We start from the raw sequence: 24,214 nt of genomic DNA, 5'->3' as shown, positions 1-24,214 counted from the left end.
CTTGCCCGAGTGCCGACCCAAGAGATCTGTAGGGCGGCGACCTGGTCATCGGTCCACACTTTCGCTTCCCATTACGCCCTGGTCCAGCAGTCCAGAGATGACGCGGCCTTCGGCTCAGCAGTGCTCCATGCCGCGACTTCTCACTCCGACCCCACCGCCTAGGTAAGGCTTGGGATTCACCTAACTGGAATGGATATGAGCAATCACTTGAAGAAGAAAAGACGGTTACTCACCTTTGTAACTGTTGTTCTTGGAGATGTGTTGCTCATATCCATTTCACACCCGCCCTCCTTCCCCACTGTCGGAGTAGCCGGCAAGAAGGAACTGAGGAGCGGGCGGGCCGGCAGGGGTATATATCAAGCGCCATGGCGGCGCCACTCTAGGGGGCGACCTGCCGGCCCACTGGAGTTGCTAGGGTAAAAAGTTTGCAGGCGCGCACACCTAACTGGAATGGATATGAGCAACACATCTCGAAGAACAATTGTACCTAACAGGGCTTGGTGGTTAGACCCCAAAATTGCAGGCTGGCCATTCAATAAATCTTTCTGCCAAATAACTCCAGTCTCTTGGCATCTTTGTTTTTTGGCATGCCAATGACTTAGCCCTGCCTGTTCCTTTCATTAACAGCAGACATGGCCAGTGATACCCCTGGAGGGTGCGTGTACAGATATTCGAACCCTTTTTCAGGGATGTAATACTTCTTTTCCACCTTCTTAGAAGTAGGCAGAACGGAAAAGGGGGTCTGCTACAGTGATTTGGCAATCTTAAGGACCCCCAAGTGGATGGGCAGCATGACCCAGGCTGGGGTGGTGGAGGATATAATGTTAAAGAGGAGTTCAGACTCCTCTGCGATCTCCTTAATTGGTAGCTACTCTTTTAAGGTGGTCTTGGTGCTTCTTAAAGTTGTTGGGGGGACTACCACCTGTTTGGGAGGAACCCGTCACTGCATTGTCCAGGGATAACAATGACTGACTGTTTGGGGGGGTAGGGGCAGGAGTTCCCCTTCCTGCTCCAGGGACAGCTCCTTATATACTGGAATCTGATGTGCTGCCCCTGCATCAGATTCAGTAGCGTGTTCTGACTCTGGTGCCGGTAGCGTTGGGGCAGTTTGTCTGAGGCAGACAAGGAGGACTGGTGGGAATATGGGACCAGCATCATAGACACACCCCATGGGTTCCAGTATGGCCATTGAGCAGACCATTGAACCTGCTGCTGCTGCAGGAGCTGCTCCAGTCTTGCGGGTTGGCAGAGAATCACCCCTCCTTGGCGAGAGGCTGAACTCCCAGTCTGACTTGGTCCACTGCCCTTCTGCTGACCAGGGCGGAGCCATCGAGGCCTGAGTCTCTCAACTGACCCTGGTCAGTGACCTGTGAGGTAAGGGTCGGTGCCTGCCCGACAAGCGGTATTGGAGGGGAAAGGAGACTGGTGCCATGACAGAGAGTGATCCTGGACCGACGTTTGGGAGCCCATCTGTGTGAAGGTGACCTGTGCAGTGGCGATCTTTGGCAGGAAGCTCACCAGTACTGGTGATACAGGGACCGGTGCCTTGACTCCGGTGTCCCATGTCTTGTAGATGGAGAGCACGGCGTTGGGGACCAAGGTTTTCTGACTGGAGACTTAGGCCACAGAGATGGGGAACTACACCTGCAGTTCAGGGACCGAAGGTGCTCCACTGCCCTATGGGGCAGTGATGCCATCATCGACTTGCCCTTAGGTGTTGGGATCTTAGCCGAGTCCCGTGTTGGTGAAGGGTCTGCGGTGTCAGACAGCTTGCTTGTTCTTTAGCCACTGGGGCTGCTTCAGGCAACAAGGGCCCTAGGGTCCTCTGCCACTCCTAGGAGTTGGATCCCTGGCGGGGGGTGGGAGTGTTGTCCGACCTCAGCAGTAAGCCTGTGAAACCCCAGGGCAGGCCTGACATAGGTCCTTTGCCCAAAATCCCTTTCCTTTCCAGTGCCGGGGGGCTCTTCTTCTTTTGCCGCTTCTTAGGCACCGGTGAGGGGGGAATGGTGCCAGCGGTGCGCTCTGCACTGATGCCAAGGTGCTCAGCGTGGGATCCGAGCAGGAGGGCTCCGATGCAGGGTGAAGTGCAGCCTCCATGAGGAGGGCCCTGAAGCACATATCCTGCTCCTTTGGGGTTCTAGGGCAAAAGTTCTTACAGATTCTGCACTTGTCCTTTCTATGGGACTCCCCCAAGCACTTCAGAAAGCTGTCATGGGTATCAATAATAGGCACTGGCCTGCTGCATGAGGAACACAGTTTGAAGCCCAGAGAACAGGTCATGCATCGCTCCAGGGCAAAGTCCTAGTCAGGACACTAACTACTAAACTCACTTACCTTAATGACTAAGTACCTAACAATTATATACAAAGGTTAGGTAACAATGAACTGTTGAGAACTGCTAACACTCTTACAATGCAAGACAAGGTGCTCCAACGAACCATCATGGGTGCTAAGAAGGAACTGAGAGGGCTTATGGCCAGCGGCACGTAATATACTGGCACATGAGTGCAGCACTCAAGGGGGCACCACAGCTGGTCCTACAAATACAACAAAGGCAAAAATCTCTGACGAGGGTGCACATGGGTGCGCACATACCTAGAATGAAGACAACATGAGCAAGCATTCGAAGAATTATTCCAAGTTTTTACCTCCTCTGACAAATGGAAGTCATCCCATCTTACAATGATGTTATTTAGGCCTGGCCAGATCTAACAGCACAAGCTCTGTTATGGCCCTTCCTCAACACCAAGTGAACCCCCCCATAATAGCCACAACAAAAAGGTTAATTTCTTGGCTCTATTTGAGATATGTAGATTCCCAAGGGTTTGGAAGGAATCTAGATGGCTACTTAAAAATGCTTTGGTCATAAGTCGCAGATTTTCAGCCTAGGATGGAGTCAGTACTTCAGTATTGAAGGAAGCTTAGCAGCTACACTTGAGACCTCTGACCCATGGACTCGCACAGTCTCTTATGTCACTACAATCATTTTGAACCTTCAAGAAGGACTTAAACATAGCAGCTCTTGGTGGACTGTCAATCCCGTTCAGTATGGCAGAAAGTTATGCCTATGAGAAGCAGTCAATTTAGCAAAGCAAGCAAAACTCCTCTTAAAGCCCAGATTCTTTACTGGACTGCCATAATGGGCAATGCCAAAGTGATCCTGATGATACATTTTTTGATAATTTTGGCAGTTGAGTTGTTTATCTACGTTTATACTTAAAGCAATTTACAATACAGAACAAGGCTGGAATTTTTAGATGGGCTTAAACAATTTAAGGAGCTCAAGTCTCACTGAATGTCAATGCAGACTTGTGCTTCTAAGTCACTTAGGCACTTTGAAAAATCCCACCTAAACTTCTGTGCAATGGTAAAAAAGGAGTGGATTAGTTCTGTGACTATTCCTCAGTGAGAGGAACTGTTAGAGGGGCTGTGCAATTTATACCTTTAGTTTCTGGAAAACAGACTTGAAAGTCAAGTGCTTAAGGAGCTACTGATTTAAAATAGTTCCACCACCACAGGGCTAGGCATGCTACTTCTGCAGTGGTGCTCTGCCAGGCAGAGGAACAATTGTTTTAATTTGAACTTAAAAGGAAAAAGTAGAAACTATTCTAATGATCTGAGGCTTTAGATACATTTAAATTTTACAAAATTCAACCTCTTTGCAGAACGTGGCAAAGGGCATAGAGGAGCATACAGCTTTACACGGATCCAATGGGTCAATATATGCACAATAGTTCAAAAGGTGGAATGTAAGGCTTGGTCTACACTACACGTTTAAACCGATTTTAGCAGCGTTAAACTGATTTAACGCTGTACCCGTCCACACTACAAGGCCCTTTATATCGATATAAAGGGCTCTTTAAATCGGTTTCTGTACTCCTTGACGAGAGGAGTAGCGCTAAAATCGGTATTACTATATCAGATTAGGGTTAGTGTGGCCGCAAATCAACGGTATTGGCCTCCGGGCGGTATCCCACAGTGCACCACTGTCACCGCTCTGGACAGCGATCTGAACTCTTATGCAGTGGCCAGGTAAACAGGAAAAGCCTCGTGAAATTTTCATTTTCATTTCCTCCTTGCCCAGCGTGGAGCTCTGATCAGCACAGGTGGCAATGCAGTCCCAAATCCAAAAAGAGCTCCAGCATGGACCGTATGGGAGATACTGAATCTGATCGCTGTATGGGGAGACAAACCTGTTCTATCAGAGCTCCGTTACAGAAGACAAAATGCCAAAGGGTTTGAAAAAAAAAAATCTACAGGCTACACAGTGCTGCGTGACAAGCTTAACGGGAAGCCAGAGACTAAAAATGGACGCTCATGGAGGGAGGGAGGGGGTACTGAGGACTCCAGCTATCCCACAGTCCACAGCAGTCTCCGAAAAGTATTTGTATTCTTGGCTGAGCTCCCAATGCCTGTAGGTTCAAACACATTGTCCGGTGTGGTTCAGGGAATAGCTCGCCAATTGACTCCCCCCCACCACGTGAAAGAAAAGGGAAATAAATCGTTTCTTTACTTCTTTCAATATCACCCTATGTCTAATGAATGCTGCTGGTAGACATGATGCTGCAGCAGTGAAGAGCAGTATCCTCTCCTCTCCCCTCCTCGGTGGCAGATGGTGCAGTAGGACTGGTAACCGTCCTCCTTATCAGCCCGTGAGTGCTCCTGGCTGGCTTCAGGTGAGGCTGGCCGGGGGTGCCTGGGTGAAAATAGGAATGACTCCCGGTCATTCCCAGTAGATGGTACAGAACGGCTGGTAACTATCTTCATCATAGCAACTGGGCGCTGAGCTCCATCAGCCTGCCTGGACTATCATTCTGTCCTGCCTCCCCCCTGCACTGCTTAATGTCCTGCCTGGACTGTCATAGCACCGGGAGGCTGCCTCCCCCTCATTTTATCTCAGTAACTCATAGACTCATAGACTCTAGGACTGGAAGGGACCTCGAGAGGTCATCGAGTCCAGTCCCCTGCCCTCATGGCAGGACCAAATACTGTCTAGACCATCCCTAATAGACATTTATCTAACCTACTCTTAAATATCTCCAGAGATGGAGATTCCACAACTTCCCTAGGCAATCTATTCCAGTGTTTAACTACCCTGACAGTTAGGAACTTTTTCCTAATGTCCAACCTAAATCTCCCTTGCTGCAGTTTAAGCCCATTGCTTCTTGTTCTATCATTGGAGGCTAAGATGAACAAGTTTTCTCCCTCCTCCTGATGACACCCTTTTAGATAGCTGAAAACTGCTATCATGTCCCCTCTCAGTCTTCTCTTTTCCAAACTAAACAAACCCAATTCCTTCAGCCTTCCTTCATAGGTCATGTTCTCAAGACCTTTAATCATTCTTGTTGCTCTTCTCTGGACCCTCTCCAATTTCTCCACATCTTTCTTGAAATGCGGTGCCCGGAACTGGACACAATACTCCAGTTGAGGCCTAACCAGCGCAGAGTAAAGCGGAAGAATGACTTCTCGTGTCTTGTTTACAACACACCTGTTAATGCATCCCAGAATCATGTTTGCTTTTTTTGCAACAGTATCACACTGTTGACTCATATTAAGCTTGTGGTCCACTATGACCCCTAGATCTCTTTCTGCCATACTCCTTCCTAGACAGTCTCTTCCCATTCTATATGTGTGAAACTGATTGTTCCTTCCTAAGTGGAGCACTTTGCATTTATCTTTATTGAACTTCATCCTGTTTACCTCAGACCATTTCTCCAACTTGTCCAGATCATTTTGAATTTTAACCTTGTCCTCCAAAGCAGTTGCAATCCCTCCTAGTTTGGTATCATCCGCAAACTTAATAGGCGTACTTTCTATGCCAACATCTAAATCGTTGATGAAGTCAGTGTTTCTTATTCCTGCATTCTTTATAACTTCATGACACAAATGGCGGGGACACTGCTATGGTAGCCCAGGAAGGTTGGGGGAGGAGGGAAGCAACGGGTGGGGTTGTTGCAGAGGCACCCCCCATGAATGGCATGTAGCTCATCATTTCTGCGGGATCTGACACGCAGCAGCTGTGCTCTCTGATACACTGGTTCTCTGGTACATTTGCCCCATATTCTAGGCAGCACTGACTATTTTTAGAAACCATAAAAGAGGGATTGACTCAGGGAGTCATTCCCAGTTTTGCCTTTGCGCCCCCGGCCGATCTCAGCCATGGGCACCCATAATAGCAGCAGACAATACAGAAGGACAGATAACCATCATCTCATTGCCAATTTACACTGGCAGCAGACGGTACAGAACGACTGGTAACCGTCTCTGCTATCATGCAAAAGCAAAAGAATGCTGTTGTGTAGCGCTGGAGTATCACCTCTGTCCGCGGCATCCAGTACACATACGGTGACTGTAAAAAAAAAAACAACGCTGAACGGGCTCCATGGTTGCCGTGCTATGGTGTCTGCCAGGGCAATCCAGGGAAAAAGGGCGCGAAATGATTGTCTGCCGTTGCTTTCACAGAGGAAGGAATGACTGAGGACATTTACCCAGAACCACCCGCAACAATGATTTTTGCCTCATCAGCCACTGGGATCTCAACCCAGAATTCTAAGGGGCAGGGGGAGACTGTGGGAACTATGGGATAGCTACGGAATAGCTACCCACAGTGCAACGCTCCGGAAATCGAAGCTAGTCTCGGACCATGGACGCATACCGCCGAATTAATGTGCTTAGTGTGGCCGCGTGCACTCGACTTTATACAATCTGTTTTATAAAACCAGTTTAAGTAAAATCGGAATAATCCCGTAGTGTAGATGTACCCTAAGATCTCTACCGAATGCCAACAACCCACTGCTCATCCTAATCATTATGAAATGTGTGTAGATAATACTTAAGTTATGTATCTATACTGGAAATTACGTTCTTAAAGTCGAAGTTAAATGCAGTCACTGCAAGATGACATGCCCTTCAAATATTCTGTTCAGGCAGGGGTTGGAGACACTTACCTACAGGGATCCTCGTTTTCTATGATAAAAAACAAAATTCTCCAAAACACCCCCTCCCCCCTCCCAAAAATCTGTATTTTTCCACAATTAAAACGAAACACTTAACTTTAGTTTCCCTAGCCACAATATATACACGTATCAGTTGACACAATATTTTATGGAATACTTATATTTGTAAAATGCTGGAATGATCCAGTCACAACGCACTGTTTCTTTACTGTTGCAGAAGGCCCTGCTGTTTCAGCAGGCCCCGCTGTTTCAGCCTCTTGTTTACATTTCCTTTCATTCAGTTTATATTTTAACACTTTCCATGTGTTCTACAATTGTCTGCCTCCAAATGTAATCTATAGCCTTGCTGCATATAGTACAGCACAAGGATCGGCAATCTTTGGCGCAGGCTGGGCTGGTTTGTTTACCTGTCACATCTGCAGGTTCGGCCAGTTGCAGCTCCCACTGGTTGTGGTTCGCCGCTTTAGGCCAATGGGGGTGGTGGGAAGTGGCGGCCGCACATCCCTTGACCCACGCCGCTTCCCGCAGTCCCCTTTGGCCTGGAGTGGCAAACCGTGACCAGTGGGAGCTGTGATCGGCTGAACCTGCAGACGCAGTAGGTAAACAAACTGGCCCAGCCCGCTAGAGTGCTTACCCTGGTGAGTCGTGTGCCAAAGGTTGCCGATCCCTGGAACAGCACATTACCATCAATGTGAAATCTGTCCTTGCCAAACTCAACGACATGGTTTTTAAGGGGTGCTTTCTAGTTTTCAGCATCTTTTCATAGCTTTAATTATTCATGTGTGGAGGCGGAAGTGAAATTTGAGATGCATTAAAACACAAACCCCTATATGCCGTTGACTAACCTTTATCACCGGAAGCAGCTTATTGGAGTATGTTTAGCTATATAAATTTAAAGAGCAATGAAAAAAATCAACCACAAGAGGGGGAAGTTGCGCACACTGAATAAGTGACATAGGTACTTTCTGTAAAATTTAGTTAATAGTTGATTTTTTTTTCTCTTCACAAAATGTAATAACTAAAGATTCTCTGTAAAAACACAAATTTTGCATTTCTCTGAGCCAAACTGATTTCTAGCATTCCTGCTTATCTGTGTGGTCACTGTGTATCTCACAATATAAATTTATTTGCACAGGGAGCCACCACAAAGAGATGTGATCAGTGCTATATTTCTCCTGCCATACTTTTATTATTTAAGCATGGAATTTCTAGCCATAGAGATTCCATAGTACTGTTTGATTCATTTAAGATTTTTACTATGATTCTATGGTTTCTTTCACATATAGTGTCACTTCCCGACCCCGCATGATCTACGTTGTCACTCCTGTATATTATGTACCCTGATATTACTGGGTCCCATTGATTATCATCATTGCATCAAGTTTCTGTGATTCCTATTCTATCACTGTCCTTTTTTAATACCAGACACTCAAGTTCACCCATCTTCATATTTAGAGTTTTCATTTGTATAAAAGCACCTATTAACATTTGCCAATATTTAGTTATCTGCCTTCATTGTGATGTAATTGAATGGGACTCATTTGACTTTTTCTTGAGTTCCTATGTGTACTTTGCCAACTTCTCTCCTTTCCTCTTTAGTAGGATATATAGTATCCCTTTTAATAAAACCTCCCCTAAAGGCACTGTTTGTTCAAACCGTGCACTCCTCTACACTTGTTGGCTTTCCCATAGCCCTTAGCTTAAGAACTCCTCTATGACCTTTTTAATTTTACATGCCAGCAATCTGGTTCTATTCTGGTTTAGGTGGAGTCCATTCTGGTTCTATTCTGGTTTAGATGGAGTCCATTCTTCCTGTATAGGCTCCTCATTTCCCCAAAGGTTCCCCAGTTCCTAATAAATCTGAATTCCTCCTCCAAACACCATCTCACCTACACATTGAGACCCTGCAATTCTGCCTGTCTAACCAGCCCTGCATGTGGAAAGGGAAGCATTTCAGAGAATGGTACCATGGAGGTCCTGGACTTTAAGCTCTTACCTAGCAGCCTAAATTTGGCCTCCAAGACCTCTCTCCTACCTTTCCCTATGTCACCTACATGTACCACTACCACTGGCTATTCTGCAGCACTGCACATAAGTCTGTCTAGATGTCTCGAGAGGTCTGCAACCTTCGAACCCAGCAGGCAATTCACCGTGAGGTTCTCCCAGTCATCACAAACCCAACTATCTATATTTCTAATAATCAAATCCCCCATTACTATTACCTGTCTTCTCTTCTTTGATATTATAAGAATAATGAACGGCATGTCAGAGGTGAGAAAGAAAATGCACTAGCAGAATAGGGAAGAGTGAAAGAATACACACACCAGGCATAGGAAGTAAGATAAGGGTTGTTTGAGCCAGGAGGCTGTCCTTGGGCAGCAAGATAACATAGACCCTAGTTCAACTGAGCCTTTCCAATGCCTGAGGATGCCCTGTGGCTCCTACACTTCTCAATCCGCTCCTTCCAATCTTCATATTGAGTGTAACCCTCTCCATACTGAATGGGAGACGATGTACTGCTTCCTTGAAAGAGTCTGGCATTGCAATTTTACTGCAGTAGGACAAGAAGTTAAAAAAACTGCTAAGGAAAAGTAACTGTCCTAGTAGTTGCAATGGCGCTGAAGGGGAAAGGGCAGTTATCTGTACTACCTAGAACATCTAAGAACGCTAGTCACAGACCAGGACCCCCGCTGTACTAGATGCCATACAAAACACACAACAATATGACTGCCTCTGCCCCTGACAGCTTACAATTTGAACATAAGACAACAGATGGATATAGACAGACAGAGAAGGGTTAAGAGCTATTTAAGCTAAAGGACAACGTTGGCACAATGAATATAAACTGGACATGAACAAATTCAAGCTGGAGATTAGAAGATTCCTAACCATTAGAGGGATGAGATGCTGGCACCACCTCCTAATAGGAGTTGTGAGGCAAACAACTTAATTAGTTTTGAGAGAGAGAGATGGACCAATTTATGAGTGCAATTGTACGACTATGTTACTTGGGATTATAGGAGCAGGCTCAATTGCCCCAGGCTCAATGCCAGTTTATGTTTTATATTCCTAGAAGCTTATACATCAGGGTTTCAGCCAGTCACCAGCAGGAGCCAGTTTTTTGTTTTTGTTTTTTTAAACTCCTTCCTCTGATGCATCAGGTATAGTCACAGCTGGATAGAGGGTCAGGGCTCTCAGGTGGCACTAAACATTCTCTCTAGCAAGTGCTTGGCTGGCCAGTTCTTGCTCATATGTGGGGTCAGGAAGGAATTTACTCCCCGATCAGACTGGCACTGACCTCAGGTGGATTTAGCCTTCCCCTGCAGCATGAATGCAGGCCATTTGTGAGAATTATCTGAGTTTCTCTCACTTAATGATTTCCCTACCAGTGCAGGGACCCTCAGGCACTGGCACACTTCAGTCCCTCCTGTTGTGTGTGTGGCATGAAATCTAGTCTCCTGTGGGATGCAATACTTTGGTCTAATTTTGGTTGTGCAGGTGCTGGTGGTGTTGACAGCCTGTGACACACAGGAAGTCAGACTAGATCAGTGACAGACTGAGGCTCCAGAGCGGCAAGTGGCTTTTTAATGTGTCTCCTGCAGCTCTTTGCAGCACATGATATTAAAACACTGTGATTTAATTATTAAGCAATCTCAGTTATTAACCAATTAGGAGGCTTTTACTATGTTAGTAACTAGCTGTAGTTGATAAAATATTAATACTTGGTCAGTCATTTTGCTGTGAGAATCTCTATATCTAGAGAGAGAGAATGAAAGAAACAATGAATTCATACTACTATGGTTCTTTTGGGTAATGCAAATCACAAATTTGGCTCCTGAACCACTGAGGCCTGAGTATCACTTGACTAGATGATCTAGTGGCGCCTTTTGCCCTTAAACTCTGACTCTACATGGAAACAATGAGCCGGTATTGGTCAGCATGATAGGCAGCAGTTTTAGCACACCAGCAGCCCAACCATTGACATGTTTTCTGTAGGCATCACAGCAAAAGAAAGTTTAGAGGAGAGTTTTGAGGAGGATAATGAGGTAACTTTGCAGATGCTTACAGGGAGCAACTCCCAAGCACGATGGGGAGCATGGAAGAAAGCACAAAGGTGCTTGTTTGAAAAAAGAAAACAACGTAACAAGTGGAAACTGGAGACTTGACTCATAGGCCAATCTGATGTAGCCGTCGACATTTTTATTGTGAAGAAGGGATGATCAGTAGCACGGGAATACATTGTGAAGAGGAGGCCTTGAAAGTGAGCAGTTTATTCTTTGATGTGAAAGAGAAGAGGGAGCCACTGAAGGGATGCAAAGTGATGGGCTAGAAAGAATCTCTGCAGCATTCTGAATGCCTATTTATGGGGCAATAAGGCGTTGTCAAGGCCAGAGAAAATGATGTTGCAGTAGTCAAGATGCGAGATAAGGAGAGCCTAGATGAGCGATTTAGCTGTGAATAGGAAAGGTCATATGTTCAAGACGTTATGCAGAAGAAATCAGCAAGATTTAGACATAGCCTGAATGTGAGGACCTACTGAGAGGTCTGAGCTGAAGATCACATTCCAGTTACAGAACTGAGGGCCAGGTGGACAATAACGGAGAAAGGAGGTAGCAGGGAATTGGGAGCTCTGTTTTAGCCACACTGAGCTTGAACTGATGGCTAGACATCCATGAGAAAAGGCCAGACAGAACAAGATTTTAGTCAGGACACGAAACTGACATAGTTCTAAATCATCAGCATAGTGATGGTAGTAGTTGTGTTTGTGGATTACATTACCCAGAGATAACATGAAGAGAGAGAGAGAGAAGAGATGGGGACTGTGATGCTACACCCCATATTTGTCATAGAAATATGGTTCTATGAAATGAATATGGCATAACTAAGTTATGTTTTATGCAAGATGGGTCACGTGAGACATCACTGGAAAGGTTACGACCTACTGAATATATTTATCCAATGTGTATGCCTGTATCATTTCTATATCTGAAGTTAGGAATATTGACTATATAACAATTGCAACTGGGTGTGCATTTGGGGGAATGCCCACCAGACAGCAGGCAATCAGCCTGGATTGGGCCATTAAGAAGGACAATAGAACTTCGAAGACACTAATCTCCCACCTTTCTGAAAAGCTTCCTGGGATGTTGCTTTGACACTGCAGGGTCATCTGATGTCACCTGGTACAGAGTACCACTTTGGACACTGCTAGTATTTTTCCACTGGAAACAAAGGGTTCCCGCCTTATGTAAATCCTACTTAAATCTGGGAAGGAGGGCAATCAGGACTCTACTCCATTGCCTGCCCAGGAAGGAAGACTGCTAAAAACACCTAAAGGGAAAGGCAAGGTTGAGTACACGCTGAGACAGGGGTCCAGTCTGTAAAGAGAAATAACTGGAATTCTAACTACAGAAACCCTGCAACTTGCCTAAAACAACATTTAGGGTGAGAAATTACATTTTGTAACCAGTTTCTTGAGTGTATTAAACTTAGTTTGCGTGTTTTGTTTTCACTGCTCAGTAATCTGCTTTGTTCTGTTTGCTATCCCTTACAATCACCTAAAATTTACCTTCTGTAGTTAATCAATTTATTTCTTGCTCATTTCAAAACCCCGTCTGTGCAATTCATATCTGGGGGAGGGGGGAGAGCAAAAAGCTGTGCAACTCTCTCTCCACCCATGGGAGAGTGCGAATTTTTACGAGCTTGCACTGTGCAGATCTTTCTATATAGTGCAAGACAATATTATTTTGAGTTTACTCCCCAAAAAAGGTGTGCTCGTGAGTGCTGGGTGAATCCATGAGCTGATTCCTCCCACGTAGAGCTGATAATGTCCGTGTGTCCATTTGCAGCTGGGTGTGTCCCTACCTGTGTAGGTGTGCTGAAGAAGGCTTGAGGGCCTGGCACTGCTAGGACAGGGTCAAGAAACCCAGGCTGGTGGAATGGGCAGAACCAGAGGGACCCCAGTACATCAGGTGGCATCTCAGAAGGAAGGGGGTCCAACACATCACAGGGACCAAAGACGGGCCCTGTGGAGCCTCCACAAAGTTGGAAGGGGGATGAAAAGGATCCTCTGAAGGTCACACTGAAGGAGCAATGAGAGAGGTAGGAGGAGAGCCAGGACAGGACAATCACAGAAGCCAAGGGAGGACAAGATTTCAAGAAAAAGAGCAAGGCAGATGATATCAAAGTCATCAGAGAGGTCAAGGAGACTGATAGTAGAGTACCAGTTCTGAGCTTTGGCTAAAAAGGGATTATAAACTTTCGCAAGAGCAGTTTCAGTGGAGTGCAAGGAGCAGACCACCAGTTGGAGGGGTTTAGAAAAGGAGAGGAACTCCAGATAGAAACTGTAGGACAGCACATTCGGTGGGGAAGGTAGTTGGAGATGTAAGTGAGATCAAGAGTGTTTTTTGTTTTATTTGTTTTTTTAAGATGGGAGAGACTAAAGCATGCTTGTATTGTGAAGGAGAAGACCCAGAGATCAGATGCTAAAAGGGAAGAGTAAGGGGGAGGGATGAAAGTCAGTGAATGGAAGATCAGCAGATGGGAGGGGAAAGGATCACTGGAGCAAGGGGTGGGGTTAAAGGAGAAGAACAGATGAGAAACTTCTGGGTCTGGGAGAAAGGAGAGAGAGTTGTAGGCAGCACAGCTGAGAGGAGGAGGAAAAAAATCACATTGTATTTTGTCAATATATATATATACAGAAGAAATCAGCAAAATCTTGTGCAGAGAGATAAGGGAAGGAGGGAGATGGGAAACTTGAAGAGCAAGACAAAGGTAGCTGGGACTGCAAGTGTGGGATTCAATTAAGATGAAGAAGTAGAGTTGTTTAGCTAAGATGATGGCAGAATAGAAGCAAAAGATGAACCTGTAGTGGAGCAAGACAGCCTAAGTCATGGGATTTCTCAAACATCCATCGCAGTGAGAGAACAGGTGCAGAACCAGTGGATGCTGGGAGTCAGACAGGACTGGAAGATGGCAGGGTGGACCTTACAATGGGAGACAGCGCAAAACAGTAAAGAACAGAGGAGAATGAAGCATAGAGAATCAGCCACCGTATCAGTATAAGAAAGGTAAGTAGGAGATGGCTCAAAGCAGATGAGAAGTCACCAATGCTCATGAATTAGAAGTCACAGAAGAGCCAAGTGACAAGGGACATGGGTGGGGCACTTGGGCGATACTGAAAGGGATCAGAGAGGGGGAATTCAGCAATAAAGAGAGTGTGCATGCACACAAGCATGTAGTGCTTAGTGAAGACAGAGTCCAGTGAACAGCCTTTTTGATGAGTGGAAGAATTGAACCAGGGCTGCAGGGTGAATGAAAACAAGGTGAGGGCAAGGAAAAAGGTTGAATTGTTATCAACATGGAAGCAGGAGTCAGTCACCCAGGAGGAGAGTGGGAGATTGTAAAGAGCAGATGAGAGAGAGACAGCCAAGAGTCAAAATCAGAGAGGAAGTCTGACTGGGAAAGAGTGGTGGACAGTAGATGATAGCAACATGGAGGGAAGTGGAAATGAGTCAGAAGTAGTACTATTCAAAAGAGTAAAAATAATGGGAAGGAGTAGGGTGGAGTTGGACACAACAGAAATGAGAAAGAAATCCAACACCCATAACCTCTTCTGCAATGGCCTGATTCAGGGTCAAAGGAGTAAGGCCTGGTCTAAATTTAAAATTTAGGTCAGCATAGCTATGGTACTCAGAGGTATGAAAAATCCTCAGCCCACAGAAACATAGCTATGCCAACGAAACCTCCAGCATAGATGCTTCCATCAACCTAGCTACCATCACTCAAGGAGACAGTGTTCCTACACTGATGGAAAAACCCCTTCCACTGGTGTGGGCTGTGTTTAGAATACAAGGTTATACCAGCATATGTACAGAGCCATAGTTATTCTGGTATAGTCCCCATAGCATTAGACATGGCCTGAGGAAAGGAGAGGCCTCCATAACATAAGGCAGCTTCAGAGGCAATGTCAGCCAAAAGGACCCAGGTCTCTGCGAGAGACAGGACCTGGATGGAGGAAGATATGAAAAAGTTTTGAGAATCGTGACAGGAATGAAAGAGGAGGGAAGCCTGCCCCTGTACTACTGCAATTCCAGTTGTTTCAAGTGTTAATCTCCCACTCCTAGCAATACACATCGTTATCTACAACCAGGGGATCCTGTAACTTGTTTTTCCTAGAACTGGCACGCTACACCCTTCCCGGAGCCAAGACATAAGACACCACCTTAAGATTGGATAGGTTTCTGAAGCCAACAGACAAAAATCCATTTGCGATGGTTCATATCTGAACTAATGGCATAGCATCACAGGATAGCCAACAGATAAAAGATTACTTCAGGGAACCTGGAACACCAAATCATGTTAGGGAAAAGAATGACCAGCACTTTACGCACCTACCTATAAATACATAGGAAAAAAGTTGCATGATCGTGAGGGACTTCAATTTGAGTGACTTGCTGGAGGTCTCATGCTGCCACTACTAAGACATCCTTGGAACTCTAAATATTCTAGATGACAGTTTCCTAACTGTAAAAAAGTGTTGCAACCAAAATGGGGGAATTCTATATTAGACCTCCTCAAGAGGAGCTGATTGCAAAACTAAAAATTAATGACAGTTTAAGTAATTTGACATTTATATTGTGCAAGTAGAATAAAGTCCAAATCAGTAATATATATACACATACACACGTGTGCGCAAATATATACACGCACACTCTTGGGTGTTTTAAAAGGGCCCAATTTCACAAAGCTGAAAACAATTATGAGCCAAAGCAGCTCGGTGATAGAACCAGCTCAGGAAAAAAGAGTGAATAACTGAGAATTTACTAGATGTCCAACGAGCCACAATGGAGGAAGCCCATGCTGATTAAAAATCTGAGCTGGTTTAGAGGGGAAGGGATGGCAACTATAAAAAAAAAAAAAAAAAAAAAAATCCCACACACAACAAACCATAACATATGGAAGAAAGGGAAGTTGAGAGTATAAATATAAATCACCAATTAGGAATTGAAGACAATTGCTAAGGGGAGCAAAGGAACACAGAGAAATCTATAGTCAGCAGAGTTAAGGACAATAAGGAGGAGTTTTTAAGTATATTAGGAAGAAAAAGAATCCTAACAACGACATTGGTCCATTGCTATATGGAAACAGTAGAATTATTAATAATAATGCAGAAAACGCAGATGTTATCAATAAGCATTTCGGTTTGTATTTGGAAAAAAACAGATGATATAGTCTCATAATTAGATGAGAACACCCCTTCAGTTCTACCAGTATCAGATGGATGTGAAATAGCAGCTACTAAAGTTAGACATTTTTGAAGTCAGCAGGTCCTGATAACTTGTATCCAAGAGTTTTAAAAGAGTGGGCTGAGGAGCTCCTGGACTGTTAACATGATCTTCAATAAATCTTAGAGCACCAGGGAAGTCCAGAAGAATGGAAGAACGCTAATGTTGTGCCAATATTATAAAGGGTAAATGGGATGCTGCAGGTAATTATAGGACTATCAATCTAACATTTATTCCAGGAAAAATAATGGAGTGGATAATATGGGACTCGATTAATAAAGAATTAAAGGAGAGTAATATAATTAAATGTCACTCATCAAGGGTTTATGAAAAAGAGATCCTGCCAAACTAACTTGGTACTCTTTTTAGATGAGATTATAAGTTTGGTTGATAAAGGTAATAGCACTAATGCAATATACTTAGACTTCTGTCAGGCATTTAACTTGATACCACATAACATTTTGATTAAAAATTGGAATGATATACAATTAACATGACACGCACTAAATAGATTAAAAACCGGCTGATACTTCTCTAAATGTAATTGAGGAATCATCATCGAGCAGATATGTTTCTAATGGAGTCCTGCAGGGATTGTTGGTTCTTGGCCCCACGCTATTTAAAGTTTGTATCAATGACTTGGAAGAAAACAAAATCAATGATAGTTTGCAGATGATGCAAAATTGGGGGAGTGATAAATAATGAAGAGGACAGGTCACTGATTCAGCGTGATCTTGATTGCTTGGTAAACTGGGTGCTAGCAAACAATGCATGTTTTAATATAGCTAAATGTAAATGTATACATCTAGGAGCAAAAGAATGCAGGCTATACTTATAGAATGGGAGAATATTGAGGGAAGCAGTGACTCTGAAAAAGAACTGGGGGTCGAGGTGGCTAATCAACTAAACAAGAACTCCCAGTGTGAAGTTGTGGCTAAAAGGGCTACTGTAATCCTTGGGCCTGGTCTACACTGGGGGGAAGAGCGGTGTTTGATGTAAGATACACAACTTCAACTACAAGAATAGCGTAGCTGAAGTCAACGTATCTTACTTCGACTTACAAACCCCTCATGGCACGGGATTGATGGCCGCAGCCTCCCCGTCAACTCCACTTTTGCCTCTCGCCCTGGAGAGGCGGAGTTCTGGAGTTGACAGGGAGCGTGTCCGGGGATCGATTTATCGTGTCTTATCTAGACACGATAATCTATCCCCGATAGATTGCTTGCTACCTGCCAATTTGGCGGGTAGTGTGGACGTACCCAGGAATGCATAAACAGACGAATCTTGAGTAGGAGTAGAAAAGACGGTTACTCACCTTTGTAACTGTTGTTCTTCGAGATGTGTTGCTCATATCCACTCCAGTTAGGTGTGCGCGCTGCGCATGCACGTCTGCCGGAAACTTTTTAAGTAGCAACTCCAGTGGGCCGGCAGGTCGCCCCCTAGAGTGGCGCCGCCATGGCGCTTGATATATACCCCTGCCGGCCCGCCCGCTCCTCAGTTCCTTCTTGCCGGCTACTCCGACAGTGGGGAAGGAGGGCGGGTGTGGAATGGATATGAGCAACACATGTCGAAGAACAACAGTTACAAAGGTGAGTAACCGTCTTTTCTTCTTCGAGTGATTGCTCATATCCATTCCAGTTAGGTGAATCCCAAGCCTTACCTAGGCGGTGGGGTCGGAGTGAGAAGTCGCGGCATGGAGCACTGCTGAGCCGAAGGCCGCGTCATCTCTGGACTGCTGGACCAGGGTGTAATGGGAAGCGAAAGTGTGGACCGATGACCAGGTCGCCGCCCTACAGATCTCTTGGATCGGCACTCGGGCAAGGAAAGCCAGTGATGACGCCTGCGCCCTGGTAGAGTGTGCAGTCACATGGCCCGTAGGGATGTGAGCCAAGTCATAACAGGTCCTGATACAGGACGTTACCCAGGAGGATATCCTCTGCGAGGAAATAGGAAGGCCCTTGACACGGTCCGCTATCGCCACGAAGAGTTGGGGGGACTTGCGCAACGGTTTGGTCCTCTCCACATAAAACGCTAGTGCCCGACGGACATCCAGCGAGTGGAGTTGTTGCTCCCTGCGGGACGAATGGGGCTTTGGGAAAAAGACGGGAAGGAAGATCTCCTGGTTAATGTGAAAGGCTGAGACCACGTTAGGGAGAAAGGCAGGGTGCGGTCTCAGCTGCACTTTGTCCTTATGGAAGACCGTATACGGTGGGTCTACCGTGAGAGCCCGGAGTTCCGACACCCGTCTAGCTGAGGTGATGGCCACTAGAAAGGCGGTCTTCCAGGAGAGGTAGAGCAGGGAGCAAGTCGCTAACGGCTCAAATGGAGGGCCCATGAGCTGAGCCAGAACGAGGTTGAGATCCCATGAAGGGGCAGGGGGACGGACCTGTGGGTAGAGACGTTCCAGCCCCTTCAGGAATCTTGCCACCATAGGGTGGGGGAAGACAGAACGGCCATCTCCTCCCGGATGAAAGGTGGAGATGGCCGCTAGGTGAACCCGAAGGGACGATATCGCCAGACCCTGGACCTTGAGGGACCAGATGTAGTTCAGAATATTGGCGATGGAAACCTCCATAGGGAGAAAACCCTTCTCCGAGCACCAGCAGGAAAAACGCTTCCACTTGGCTGAATACGTAGCTCTAGTGGAAGGCTTCCTACTGCCCAGGAGAACCTCCCGAACCGGGGTAGAGCAGCGTAACTCGGAGCTGGTCAGCCACGCAGGAGCCACGCCGTGAGATGCAGAGACCGAAGCTCCGGGTGACAGAGCCTGCCGTGGTCCTGGGTGATTAGATCCAGGTGAAGGGGCAGGGGAACTGGCTTGGTTATTGAGAGGTCCAGCAACATGGGGTACCAATGTTGCCTGGGCCACGCTGGGGCTATCAGAATCACGCGAGCCCTTTCCCTGCGCACCTTGAGGAGGACCTTGTGGACCAGCGGAAACGGAGGGAACGCATAAAACAGATGGGTTGCCCATGGGATAGGGAAGGCGTCCGCTAATGACCCGGGCTCCCGACCCTGAAAGGAGCAGAATGCCTGGCATTTCCTTTCTCCCTGGACGCGAAGAGGTCCATCCGGGGACGACCCCACCTCTGGAAGAGTGAGAGGGCGACGTCTGGGCGAAGGGACCACTCGTGTGAGCGGAAGGATCTGCTCAGGCGATCCGCCAGTGTGTTTCGTACTCCAGGTAGGTAGGAGGCCGTGAGGTGAATGGCATGGGCTATACAAAATTCCCAGAGCCGCGTCGCCTCCAGACATAGGGGAGAGGATCTGGTGCCGCCCTGCTTGTTGATATAGTACATGGTCATCGTGTTGTCGGTGAACACCGCGACACAGCGACCTTGAAGGTGATGGACGAACGCTTGATAAGCAAGACGGATCGCTCTCAACTCCTGTATGTTGATGTGGAGGTCCAGTTCCTGGGGGGACCACAGGCCCTGAGTCCTCAGGGTTCCGGTGTGCGCCCCCCAGCCCAGATCTGAGGCATCCGTCATCAGGGATGCTGAGGTTTGGGGCGGATGGAACAGGAGCCCTGCACACATGACGGACTGGTCTAGCCACCACCGGAGGGAGTCCAGTACCCCCTGGGGGATGGTGACAACTGTGTCTAACGAATTTCTGGCCGGACGGTACCGCGCGATGAGCCAAGATTGGAGAGGCCTCATGCGGAGTCGAGCATACGCTGTCACGAACATACAGGCCGACATATGGCCAAGGAGGGTCAGACATGTTCTTATAGAGGTCAGGGGGGCCGCCTGCAAGCGCAGAATGATGGCCGATAGCAACTGGAACCTGGGCAATGGTAGCAAGGCCCTGGCCAAGGTGGAATCCAGAACGGCCCCGATGAACTCTATCCTCTGCGTGGGGAGCAGAGTGGACTTGTCCATGTTGACAATGAGGCCTAGGGCAGCAAAGAGGTTGCTGATCCTGCGGACTTGGTCGCGGACCTGCAACTCTGATGTGCCGCGGACCAACCAGTTGTCGAGGTAGGGGAACATGTGAATGCGGCTGCGCCGAAGATGTGCGACGACGACTGCCATGCATTTCGTGAATACCCTCAGGGCCGTAGAAAGGCCAAATGGGAGGACTGCAAATTGATAATGCTTGTGGTCGACCACGAAGCAAAGGAAACGCCTGTGCTGTGGAAATATAGCGATATGAAAGTAAGCATCCTGCATGTCGAGGGCGGCGTACCAGTCTCCAGGATCCAGCGATGGGATGATGGTCCTCAGGGATACCATGCGGAACTTCAACTTCACCATATGCTTGTTGAGTTCTCGCAGGTCGAGGATAGGCCTGAGGCCTCCCTTAGCCTTGGGGATCAGAAAGTAACGGGAATAAAACCCCTTGCCCTTCTCGCTCTCTGGAACCTCCTCTATGGCTCCCTTGTCGAGGAGCGTCTTTACCTCCTGACGGAGGAATTGCTCGTGAGAGGGGTCCCTGAAGAGGGACGAGGGGGTTGGGGGGCAATGAAAACTGCAGGCGGTAACCAGCCTGTACAGTGCATAAGACCCAGCGGTCTGATGTTATTCGGGTCCACGCCTTGAGGAAAAACAAAAGACGGTTGGAAAACTGTGGGGAAGGATCCGAAGGGGAAACTGGTACTGCGCCCTCGGGCGCACCTTCAAAATGAAGGCTTGGGTCCGGGTGGGGCCTTGGAGGGGCCTTGGTTCTGCCCCCCTTGGCCACCCGACAGTCTGCGCCTGCTGTTCCTGCCCCAGCACCTATTAAGGTCCTGCCACGGGTGGAACTGGGGATACGGCCGGTGTTGTTGCTGCTGGTTCTGCGGCCGGAAGGGTCTGCGCTGCGTCACGGGCGCATGCATCCCCAAAGAGTGCATGATGATGCGATTGTCTTTAAGGCTCTTTAGCCTGGGGTCTGTTTTGTCTGAAAACAGGCCCTGGCCTTCGAAGGGGAGGTCCTGGATGGTATACTGGAGCTCCGGTGGAAGGCCAGAGACCTGAAGCCAGGATATGCAGCGCATCGTAAGCCCTGAGGCAAGGGTCCGAGTGGCCGAGTCTGCAGCGTCCAATGAGGCCTGCAGCGAGGTCCTTGCAACCTTCTTGCCCTTGTCAAGAATCGCCGCAAATTCTTGACGTGCCTCCTGCGGCAACAGCTCCTTAAACTTGTCCGCCGCTACCCAGGAGTTAAACGAGTAGCGGCTAAGGAGGCCTGTTGATTGGAGACCCTGAGCTGTAGCGCCCCCGCCGAATAGACTTTACGGCCTAGGAGGTCCATCCACCTCGCCTCCTTAGATTTGGGCGCTGGGGCCTCTTGCCCATGGCGCTCCCTCTCGTTCACCGACTGTACCACGAGGGAGCACGGTGTCGGGTGGACGTGCAGGAATTCATAGCCCTTAGAGGGGGCCATGTATTTTCTCTCCACGCCTCGTGCGGTAGGAGGGATGGAGGCCAGTGACTGCCAGATAGTGGTGGCATTGGCCTGAATGGTCCTAATGAAAGGCAGGGCAACCCTGGTGGGAGCATCTGCGGAGAGGATGCTGACCACTGGATCCTCGATCTCAGCGACCTCCTCCGCTTGTAAATTTAAGTTTTGCGCCACGCGCCTGAGGAGGTCCTGATGTGCCCTGAGGTCGAGAGGGGGAGGGCTGGAGGACGAGGTGCCTGCCACTGCCTCGTCAGGGGAAGATGACGAGGAGACCCTGGCAGCAGAGCGTCCACAGGGGGTTCCGTCTGGACCCGGCCCTCCGGCTGCGGAGGGAGCTCTGGGTCCTGGTGGCTGGACCTGTCCTCGCCTTCCGGAGAGGGAGGGGGACGAGACAGCATTGACTCTGGTGGTCTTCGGTCCGCCGCAGGCCGGGGAGAAGTATGTTGCGGACCCTGGGCTTGATGGTACGCCCAGGGAGTCCAAAACCCCCACTGCTGTGGCCCTTGGTCTTGAGGCGGAGGGTCCTGGAAGAGGGCTGCGTGTCTGTCCGGGCCCAGCGTATAAACGCTGTCCACCTGAGAGGAGACCGATGGCTGCCTCGAAGGCCATGGAGGTGCCGAACTCGGCTGATAGGCCTCCCTCAGTCCCGACACCAAGGATCCTCTCGGTGCCGAGGATCGGTACCGGGAGCCATACCGGTGCCAGGACCGGGACCTGCCTCCAGCTCGGTGCCGGGATCGGGACCGGGACCTGCCTCCAGCTCGGTGCCGGGATCGGGACAGCGATCTACGTCCGATGCGGTGCCGGGATGGCGCTAGGGACCGGGACCTATCACCAACGTGGTGCCGGGAGGTCGACCGGGACCGAGACCTGCCACCGGCTCGGTGCCGGGAGGTCGACTGGGGAGTTGATCGCCGACGCGAACGGCTCCTAGGGTCCCGGTACGGAGAAGAGCCAGACCGGGACCGTACCGACGTCGACCTGCACCGCGAGTGCGACCGGTGCCATCTAGGAGAGCGGTGCCGGGACTGCGAGCGGCGCCGAGAGCGCGAGTGTCCACATCGTCGGGGCCTCGAAGGCGATCGATGCCTGGATTCCAGAGACGGCGCTCTCAACGTCGGCTTGCCTCTGGAGATGACCCGCACCGGGGGTACCGGGGGTTGAGGCTGGGATGGCTCAGTCAGAGCTATCAAGTCCCGCGCCGAAGAGAAGGTCTCCGGCGTGAACGGGACTAATGGCTTGACCCCAGATCTTAAGGGAGAGCAAGGAGGGGCCGGAATCGACGGACCTTCCGGGCCCGGAGTCGACGGCAACCCTGCAGACGGTGCCGCGCCAGAGGTAGGTGCCGGGTGCTCCACTCGAGCCTGCCGAGATGATGTCTCAGATGTCGAGGGTCTTTGATCGGATCCCGGTGCCTGGGATGGGTGGTGCCGGGGTGTCTTTCCGGTGCCGGCGCGGTCTGGTGCCGGTGTAGAGGTGGCCAGCTGCGCTGACGGTACCGGATTCAGGGCCGCTTCCATCAAGAGAGTCCGCAGTCTTTGATCTCTCTCTTTCTTTGCTCGAGGCTTAAAGGCCTTGCAGATGCGACACTTCTCGGCGATATGCGATTCCCCGAGGCACTTCAGGCACGCATCATGGGGATCGCTAGTTGGCATCGGCCTCTTGCAGGCCGAGCACTGCTTGAAGCCCGGCGAACCAGGCATGGGCCCAGTGCCGGGCGCCAGGAAGGGCAACGGCCCAACCCGCGAATAAGTTCTATAAACTATATACAATAACTACTAATTACTATACAACTCTAACTGTATTATTAAACTATTTACAACTACAACTATTGACAGTAACGAAGGAGAGCTAGGGACGTGGAGGACAGCAAGCCGCACTCCACAGTTCCAGCAACCGACACGGCGGTAAGAAGGAACTGAGGAGCGGGCGGGCCGGCAGAGGTATATATCAACCGTCACGGCGGCGCCACTCTAGGGGGCGACCTGCCGGCCCACTGGAGTTGCTAGGGTAAAAAGTTTCCGGCGGACGTGCACGCACGGCGCGCACACCTAACTGGAATGGATATCAGCAATCACTCGAAGAAGAAAGGTTATTTCGCCTCTGTATTTGGCACTGGGTACGACCACTTCTGGAATACTGTGTCCAGTTCTAGTGTTCATAATTCAAGAATGATGTTGATAAACTGAAGAGGGTTCAGAGAAGAATCACACAAATGATTAAAGGATTAGAAAACATGCCCTGTAAAGACAGACATAAGGAGCTGAATCTGTTTAGCTTAGGAAAGAAAAGGTTATGGGGGGGTGGGGATTTGATTATAGTCCTTAAGTACCTACCTGGGGAACAGTTATTTAATAACATGCTCTTCAATTGAGCAGAGAAAGCTATAAAACAATCCAGTGGCTGGAAGTTGAAGACAGATCAACTCAGACTGGCAATAAGGCATAAGTTTTAACAGTGAGAGTAATTAACCATTGGAACAGTTTATCCAAGTTCTTGGTGAATTCTCCATCACTGGCAGATTATAAATCAAGATTGGATGTTTTTCTAAAAAGATATACTTTCGGAATTATTTCAGGGAAGACC

At 48.4% G+C, this 24,214-nt stretch overlaps 1 protein-coding gene across 10 annotated transcripts in view; it reads right to left on the bottom strand.

Moving 5' to 3' along the window:
* The window catches only part of TCF20 (transcription factor 20), a 217,912-nt gene that overhangs the window by 53,929 nt on the left and 139,769 nt on the right, over positions 1 to 24,214 (bottom strand). The gene's annotated exons all lie outside the window — the stretch shown is intronic.

Source organism: Gopherus flavomarginatus, chromosome 1, assembly GCF_025201925.1.
Source record: "Gopherus flavomarginatus isolate rGopFla2 chromosome 1, rGopFla2.mat.asm, whole genome shotgun sequence".
NCBI lineage: Eukaryota > Metazoa > Chordata > Testudines > Testudinidae > Gopherus > Gopherus flavomarginatus.
This window is presented reverse-complemented; position numbering and strand designations above follow the sequence as displayed.